Genomic DNA, 9,940 nt, shown 5'->3' on the forward strand with positions numbered 1-9,940 from the left:
CAGTTTTGTGACAACAGAGGGCACTACAACAGCATGCTGAGGACAGCAACAAAACCATCCAAAAGGTCACAGATGGCATCAAATAACCCATACTGGCATCACCCAAAAGCCAGAGCAAAAACTTAGCATACTGTATATTTCAAGTTCTGGCACTAAATGTTTTTTTCAAGTGTGTAATTGCCAGAATCTGCACTCCTGATTAAACTAGATGTACCGCAGAGCGGTACAAAATATGACCGCTGCCCAGTCCAGCACATTTTTCCACAAAAATAAATCACGCTGAAAGGCCTATATGATTCTAACTGTCTCACTAAATTGCATTATCCACACTCAATTCTCACTGGTATCTGCTAGACAACAAGTACCAAAACATGATTAGTGCATAGATTTCACATGTAAAATTCATTTTATACAACCCCACCTCCATCTTGCCTGTTCATAATTCTGAGAAATTCTTGAATTGTGTGCATGTGTGCATGTACATGTTTATGTTATGTGTGTGGGTGTGTGTGTATGTGTGTGTGTGTGTGTGTGTGTGTGTGTGTGCGTGATTGTGTGTGTGCCTGCGTATGTGCCTGTGCATGCAAGCGTACATATGTCTACTGTGTGAGTATGTGTCATACGTATGATTACTGTGAATGTATGTGTGTGTGTGTGTGTATCTGTGCACATGTGTGCACATGAAATGGGTTAACATGACCCCTGGAGGCAAACATACGGAAAAAAATGGTCATCCTAGGCCCTACAGTTCTCAAGATATTCACAGAGAACTGTGTCTGCCCTACCCTCCTTTCGGGGGGTCCAGTCCAGCGGGGGGGCTACAGATCAAAACGAAAAACGACATGCCCACCAAGTTTTGTGTACCCCGGTCTTTCAGTGTCCCGGGAATCATTGACGGAAATTTGGGCATGCGAAAAAGAAAAAAAAAAAATTCTGACTAAACCTATATGACCGCCGCTTCGCTGCGCGGCGGTCATAATTAGTCTATTTATACTACCAATGACCTGGGGGGTAAACTAAGAAGTGAGATTAGTGACATGTTGAGAATAAAGCCTGAAGTGTGATCATACTTGAAGCGAACAGAAGCCAACATAAATATGAATGTTTTTTGTGCAAAAATCAGTCAGTTGTTTGCTTAAATAAATGTAAGTAAATTGTAAATAAAAAGGCAAACTCCAAGATAATAGCAACAAACTTTTGCCTCCACTTGCTGAAACACACCTCGGGCTCAACATACATTACATCTCATCTCGTTTCATAGTACCCTCTGTTGTTTTAAGGGGGTACAATGGGAAAGTAAACACAACACCCCTTAGCAAAAACAAGTTTATGGAAGTGTACTGTTGGTCTACTTTTCTACTTATTTTGAACTAAGCAAAGCTTACTTTTTATGTACTGACCAGAGATACACTAAATTGATTTAAACGTGGCTTATACTGATAAGTATACATAAAGGTTTAAGTATATCTGGCCTATATTTGGTACTTATCCTTTGAAGGACAGTTAAGTATGCTTCAATTATAAAAACTACAGTAGATGTACCACAAAGCAGTACACAATATGACCGCCGCTCAGCCCTGCATATTCTCTCCCTGGAAATATGGGTAGCTTATAACCGCAGCTAGCGAAGCGGTCATATAGTGATTTTCAAAGTTTTTTTTCCCGTCATCTACTTCCTGAAATTTTGGTCAACGATACCCAGGACACCGAAACACCGGGGCACATGAAATTTGGTGGGTATGTAGCCCCACTACACTTTAACAGAAAAATTTTGTTTGGTCCCCGGCCCCCCCCCCCCCCCGAAACCCAAAAAATGCAGATTTCCCTAAATAACTACCTGAACCGTGGCACCGAGGATGAAGAAATTGTTATGGTATGTTGGTCTCAAGGTCCCACATCAACCTAGCCCATAATCACTCATTTGTGATTTGCACCCCTCCGGTAAAAAATGAAAATGCAATATCATTCTGCATTAATCGCCCCTCTTCAGTTAAGATGTTCAGAACTGCACCAAATTGTATGTGTATGATTAACCTGACATTCTCTGGGGGTATGCCAAGTTTCGTAGAATTTCATCCATGGGGGGTGGGGTCTAAAAAAATTAAGTTATGTGTACATTTAGTGACTGTACACTCATTGGCCTGTAGATGGTGGTGCACACACGCACACACAGGCACACACATACCATCGGTATCGGCAATTAGAACGGCCAATACATAATTACAAATTCAGTAGGATTAAAGGAAAACCAAATATTCATCATAATAATTTGGCTGCATTTCCAGTATTGGCGTTACATAGTCGTTTGTCCACCAGATGGCGCATCGTTGCACTAAGATGTAATTTTGTTGGAAGTTAATCTAAAGTGGGTTGGAAAGACAATACGCTTCCTACAAGGACAAGACTATAGTTTACCGCAGAGAACGTCTAATAAGGGTAGGATGATTTCTGCATGACATGTAATTCCCATTTCTTCTTGAAGCTGAAATAAATCTGAGAATGTTTATCGGACATGCTTGGTTTTTACTGTAGGTAGGCTACGTTAATCTTAAATTATATCAATAGCCTAGGACATAGGTAAAATAATGTTACCGTTAGCATTGGTTGAGTGATGGAGGCCAATTTGATTATTAATGTATTTGTAGAAAACCATAAATGCGGTTATAGGCTACCAAGCAAATTGATAACAGCACTAATTGTATCTTTCGACTGTGATCTCATTTGCTTATGACCATAACCTATGAGGAGCTAAGTGAGTTAGCCACAACACGTTCGCTACGTGATGGTTTTTTAATGGAAAATATATAGGCTACCTGAAAGATAACCTGTCTATGATGCATCCTAAACACTGGGCTGGGACATTTCTGCTCCAAGTCTCAAAAAGCATCTGAGTCAACGTTCATTCCCAAACACCCATATAGGCTACTTCAATCCTCTATTTTCAAAGGTGATTCAAGTAAGGAAGCGCATGGCTCAAAGTAAAGTAACTAGGACTGAGGCCTAGTCCACACGTACCAAACCGATCTTTTTTTCCTCCGTCTTCCCTGGAACCGTATCAAGAATATTTGCGTCCAAACGGATCCATTTCAACACGACTCACGTTACTTCATATCCCAGGCCTATAGGTGGCACTGTTTCTTTACAGTAATTTACCAAAACTTTCACGCTATAGGCTTTACAAACAGACAGACTAGGCTACGACGAAATGGCTAGTGCAAGGAAACCAGAATTGTTTGTGTGGACTGATGGTGAACTGTCAACTGTAGTCAACTGTAAAACTAATAAACTTTATTTTACGGTTTGTGAAAGGTGCAGTCCCGTCCTTTATTTGGCTAATGCAGGTAGGCCTACTAATCACCTTTACTTTCTTTGGTTGTAGGATAGTCCGTGATTCACATTAGTTTTGGCTATCATCGCAATTAGGCTATTAAACGCAAGGCTTACCCAAGTTCTAGGCTATTCTGTCGCCACATTTATAATATTGCTATAAAACCTTCTTTAGTAACAGTCAATACTTTTGCCTGCATCAAATCGCGCATTCGCATTCAGTGTGCTACCTTCGGCTTAACGTGAGTTCTAAGCGTCTTTGTATGCTTATATCTGATTTCACTCGACTGTGAATGCATGTATATATGTTGTAAGACATGTAAAATAAATGAATGACACTGGCACTACGCACAAATTAATGTAGCCTAAACTTACACCGCACTTTCCTAATAACTTAAGTTCTCTCGCGTCACTGACAGTAGCTAGAATGCATAAAAAACACCTGGAAAAACAGTGTTCAGTCCACCAAGTCATAAGCTATCGGCGCTGCGCAGCACCAGTTGTGATATTTATCTTACGGAGTATAATCGTAGGTAATGTCATGTATGAAAACTAGTATTGTTAGGCAATACTATAAGTGCAAGTCCAGGGCAGCTGAGGTGTGGCGATGACATCATCGATACGCAAGCAGGATGTGCGGTTTCGCTGTCTAAACGAATTCAAACGGGCTACGGTTTCAGATTTCTCCACTCTGGGACCAGGTTTCAGAAAAGTGCGGTTTCGGGCAGTGCGTTTACAGGATTCGTTTGGACGCTCAGCCAAGACGAAGCAAAACCTCTGTGTTTAACCTAAAAAGCGTCTCCGTGTGGACGGGCCCTGAAACTACATAAATTTGTCAAAATGAATTATTTTAAAACTCGCCACAATGTAGATTTATTAACGCACCCATGATGATCTAGCCTAGAAATCTAGACACACCCTAGCGGCGGCAAATTAATTTGCTCAGCCTATACATTTCAATGATATAGGATGGCCCGTCAGGCTAGTGATTTAAACCAAATGTTTTAGAGCGCACGTTGAGAGATGTATCCAGGGCAGGGCTGTACCTACACATATTTGTTGCACGTGCTACAAAAATCATTCTTTGCGATAGATGATTTAGTAGGCTACCAACACCGGTCCGATACAGTTTTGCCTATGGCTATACCGTGAGACTGAGATGCTTTTTGTTTGTTCGAAGTGCGTGTTCAGGGTGTGAGAGGGGAGTCGATGTGCTTTGATTCCAGCTTGGTAGTTGTAGTCTATGCAATTAAAGTGTGAAGTATCCAAACAATGATAACGCTTTCATTATGGCTTTAGCCACAGACCTTGAGCTAATACACAGTGGGTTGGGTTCCATTTAGAAGTGTCCACTTCATTCGCGCTTTCCGTGATTAACACAGCTGCGTGAAATGTATTAGGCCTACTACTGATATGCAAAACTATTAACTTTTCGCCAAGAGGTGGCAGCTTAAGTCCGCTTGATACTGTAAGCCATTGGTTCCCAAAGGAGATCTTATTTGGGTCGCCAGCATAGCCTAGTGACCATTTATGTTGTGTAATAGGCCTAGCATGGGGCCTACCTTATATACTGTAGCTTATATAGTTTGTCAACAGTCACGGTTTTGTCATAACTCCTCTATGCATTTTTGCATTTAGAATAGCTCTGAAACCGGGGGCGAACACGTCGCAGGGGGGGGCAGTGCGTGGATATCTCAATCGCAAAATTAAACAATATTTATATCGGGCGCCTACCATGGACTAGGCTGGGTGAACTCAGCCTGATCTGCCGGCGATTTCTTTTTCGATTTCTTAAAAGATTGAGCTTGGTCTGGCGAAAGCCAGACTAACCATGGACCTCATAGTTGCAAAATGCAAGGGAACATGAATCAGCCTATTATTTGCACGAACAATAACGGACGGTAGCTCTTCAACTTGGCCCGTTAAAATATGTGTGAACAGTCTAGCAACGCATTTCATGAAGGCCCTTTTGGACATGTCAGTTATTTGCACCACTTGGTAAAACTGCATTTTGTTTTAGACTACTGGTATTTAATGTGTGCATTGACAATAAAACTGAATATCATATGAACTAGATGACTAAACGTATGCATGTAGAAGAAGAAACATTCACAAAAATCCATGACATGACCTCTCTTCTTGATAGCTGTTGAAAACTGCATGGAACTGACAGGGATTGTTTTGTTTAATAATAAATAAATAAATAAATACATTATGCTGCTACCTTCTGCTTTTCCCAAATACAATGTAGCCTACAGGTGTACCTTTCATCAGTCCAGTTGCAATGGATGGACTGTGATGAACTGCCCTACTTGTGATTGTTTAGAGATTTTAAAAGTTTTATAACAATGCTACAATTTTTTTGGCAAGTGCTACACATCTATTCACCTTTGCAGCACCAGTAGGCTACTTTGTGTGCGGCCCGCACACACACATTCCAAACAAACACAAAAGTTTCAACAGTGGGGGATGGAGTAGAAGATGGAGACAAATTCATTAATATGATTTATTTTCGCGGAATGGATGTACATGACTAAGCGGCGGTCATATTTTGCACCGCTATGCGGTACATCTAGTTTTTAAATGAAAACATAGCCTACTATAGAGTTTACAAATTATTTCCTTTAATTTCATGTTTCCATATCATTATAACCCGGTTCAAAATTATTTACTATTTATGAATGAATTACACTATTAATTAATTAATTAATCATTTTTAACACCTTTCCGACATTGCCCTTTTCATCGCGCGTCCCCCCTACACCAAACAATTGAGCATCCACCGTATCCTCTGCATATTTTGTGTTACAAAGCTTAAATCTGTCTGACTTCAAAAGACATCAACATAACTTTCTGAAGACATTACTCAGACAACTGTATGGCTCCTGATGTCATATGTGAAGGAGGAGGAAGTTTCATACATGTATAAAAGCTGGAGTCAGATCCTCCACCCATTACTTCACAAACAGAGTAATGTTCTATCATACCTTACTCGTTTATTGAATCACTGAGTTTTAAATGCATTTTTATTTTTACACCAGAACTATATTTTACTGGCATTTTAGATTTATGGATAAGTGGCTCTGTGGAACATAATGTTCAATATTGCTTTCCGTCAAACAACATATCCTGCCTTAAAGAGATACGATCTCGATCTGAAATTATTATTATGACCGCCGCGCAGCGAAGCGGCGGTCATATAGGTTTAGTCAGATTTATTTTTCTTTTCTTTTTTTTCTTTTTCGCATGCCCAAATTTCTGTCAATGAGTCCCGGGACACTGAAAGACCGGGGTAGACGAAACTTGGTGGGCATGTAACCCCATATGGATAGCATGGAACCATCGTTTTTCGTTTTGATCTGTAGCCCCCCCGCTGGACTGCACCCCCCGAAAGGAGGGTAGGGCAGACACAGTTTTCTGTGAATATCTCGAGAACCGTAAGGTTTAGGAGGACCATTTTTTTTTGGTAAGTTGATCTCAAGTGGCCATGTCAACCCATTCCATAACCACTCATTTCATGTATAGCGCCACCTAGTTAAACACAAAAAAGTAAAAATTAGGTGTTGTAATCGCAGGTATCTGTGACCTAACATAGTCAAAACTGCACGAAATTGGAAGTGTAGGATCATTATGACACCCTCTGAATGCACGCCAAGTTTCGTGGAATTCCGTTCATGGGGGGCCACACAATAAATTAATTTATGTTACTATACACCAACTGGCCTGTAGGTGGCCGGAGACAGTTTTCTGTGAATATCTCGAGAACCGTAGGGCCTAGGAGGTCCACCTTTTTTTTGTATGTTGATCTCAAGGGGCCATGTCAACCCATCCCATTACCACTTATTTCATGTATAGCGCCACCTAGTTAAAAATTAAAAAGCAAAAATTTAGGTGTTTTCATCACAATATCTCTGGCTGACATGGTCAAAACTGCACGAAATTGAAAGTGTAGGATCATTATGACACCCTCCGAATGCATGCCAAGTTTTGTGTACTTTCGTTCATGGGGGGCCTTACAATAAAATAATTTATGTGTACATTTAGTGACGTACACCAACAAGGATTCCCGGGACACTGAAAGACCGGGGTACACAAAACTTGGTGGGCATGTAACCCCACATGGATAGCATGGAACCGTCATTTTTCGTTTTGATCTGTAGCCCCCCCGCTGGACTGGACCCCCCGAAAAGGAGGGTAGGCCAGACACAGTTCTCTGTGAATATCTTGAGAACTGTAGGGCCTAGGATGACCATTTTTTTTCCATATATTTGCCTCCAGGGGTCATGTTAACCCATTTCATGTGCACACATGTGCACAAACAGATACACACGCACACACACACATTCACAGTAATCATACGTATGACATATACTCACACAGTAGACATATGTACGCTTCCATGCACAGGCACATACGCAGGCACACACACAAGCACGCACACACACACACACACACACACACACACACACACACACAAACACTCACACACACACACACCCACACACATAACATAAACATAACACAAACAATCAAGAATTTCTCAGAATTATGAGCAGGCAAGATGGAGGTGGGGTTGTATAAAATGAATTTTACATGTGAAATCTATGAACTAATCATGTTTTGGTACTTGTTGTCTAGCAGATACCAGTGAGAATTGAGTGTGGATGACGCAATTTAGTGAGACAGTAAGAATCATATAGGCCTTTCAGCGTGATTTCTTTTTGTGGAAAAAATGTGCTGGACTGGGCGGCGGTCATATTTTGTACCGCTCTGCGGTACATCTAGTTCTTTACATTGTTGTCTCTGCCTCACTTGGTAATTTGGTTTTTATATCAATTGACAGGTACATAGCTGTAAGGGATCCACTGAGGTATCATTCCAAAGTGACAAACCGAAAAACTCTGTTCTGTATATTCCTCTGTTGGTTTTGCTCCGTACTATATGCTGTGATTAATTTATATGATCATTTGAATCACCCACTGGTTCACACTTCATGCTATGGGCATTGCATAGTTGTCACTGACTACACATTAGCCATCATTGACCTCATAATTACTTTTCTTAGTCCATGCATTGCCATGATTGCTTTGTATATCAGAATCTTTAACACAGCCAGAAGGCAAATCACACTCATGTCTACTGCAACTTCTAACGTATACCACTCCACCAAAAATGTGTTAGCGACATCAAAGAAATCTGAACATAAGGCTGCAAAGACTCTTGGACTTGTTGTTTTGATGTATTTAATTTGCTGGATTCCGTATTACATTTGCATGCTCACAGAGAGCAGTGTGTCCACATCGTCACTCATGCTCAATGTATTCAGCTGGTTCATGTATGTGAATTCTTGTATAAATCCGGTCATATACTGTATGCTCTCTACTACACATGGTTCAAAACATCAGCACAACACATCTTGACCCTTAAAATACTGAACACATCATCTCTTAAAAACTTGTTCCTAGAGAATCAATAGTTTAATAAGACACTGTGACTATTAATGTTTAAAGTTTCTATTGTTTCTAATAGTAATGTTCTAAGACAGCCTTTCTCAAACTTCTTTGACCTGAGGCCCGGTCATGGCAGACTTTGGGGTCATAGGGCCCACCTACACGTACCCCCCCCCCACACACACACACACACACACACACACACAAATTATCATGATGATGATTATTATCACAATTATTATTATGCTATATTGTTATACATGCACTTTCACTTCAAAGCAGTCAATGTTTAAAGTGCTAACATTGTTCACAAAACGTTTGTGAAAACATGCACATCAGAGGACTAAGGTATAATAATTACAATAGTTAATTGCTTTTGCATGGTTGCATGATGCTTGCATGAGAAATACTTCTCAAAACAACAGCAACTATATGGGTGCTATTGTTTTGGAATGTTTCCCTCATGTAAGCAATGCATCATACACTGATAGGCAAATGGAGAAAAAATGTACATGTTTTTTAAATAAATTTAATTTGAATGCCTGAATGTAAGGATTCAGGAAACGTAATACCAGCTTTTGTGTATGGTAAACGGCGGAGCAGATAAGCGTAAATCTCTGGTCTGGAGATCTTTAATAGGAAGACTAATAAGGCTACAATATCTTTTGGCCACGCTATATTCAAATTTGACTATACTCAGAGGTCTACTCAGTGCTAGACAGTGTATTATACAGTCACATGCTCTGTTTCTATGGAAATTGCAAGAATCCACGTAGTTCTATTAAATGCCGTTAAATAATTAAATAGCCTTCCGACAGGTTGAAGCGGAGCTTTGCTACAGTACCAACGTTATCGGGTAGTTTCGGTTTCTGTCGCGCACACGCATGCATTGAATGAACGCTCATACCACTACTTAATTGTACGGCTCTATGTCTAATGACATTGAATTAGCAAGTATTTCCTCCTGATTGCAGAAACATTTGTTTTCTTTTTCTGTCGGTCCGCGGTTCCTTGATCAATTGCGCAGCAAATTATCACACGAAGCACCGGGCCTAATTTCACTCCACGGCTCCGCGGACCAGCAGTCTCCACGTTGCAGACCGGTGACCACTGTACATCGCTCTGCCTGCCGCCCCTTCTGAAAAAGCAGGAGGCTACCATTA

At 40.7% G+C, this 9,940-nt stretch overlaps 1 pseudogene; it reads left to right on the top strand.

The window, feature by feature from the left end:
- Positions 1-4,296: 4,296 nt before the first annotated feature.
- LOC143112699 (trace amine-associated receptor 13c-like) lies at positions 4,297-8,803 on the top strand (annotated as a pseudogene).
- Positions 8,804-9,940: the final 1,137 nt, after the last annotated feature.

The sequence above is a fragment of the Alosa pseudoharengus genome, unplaced genomic scaffold (assembly GCF_046254945.1).
Source record: "Alosa pseudoharengus isolate Yale_2024_CS ecotype anadromous, Long Island Sound unplaced genomic scaffold, YU_APseudo_1.1 YU_APseudo_1.1_scf_8, whole genome shotgun sequence".
In the NCBI taxonomy this organism is placed as follows: Eukaryota; Metazoa; Chordata; class Actinopteri; order Clupeiformes; family Clupeidae; genus Alosa; species Alosa pseudoharengus.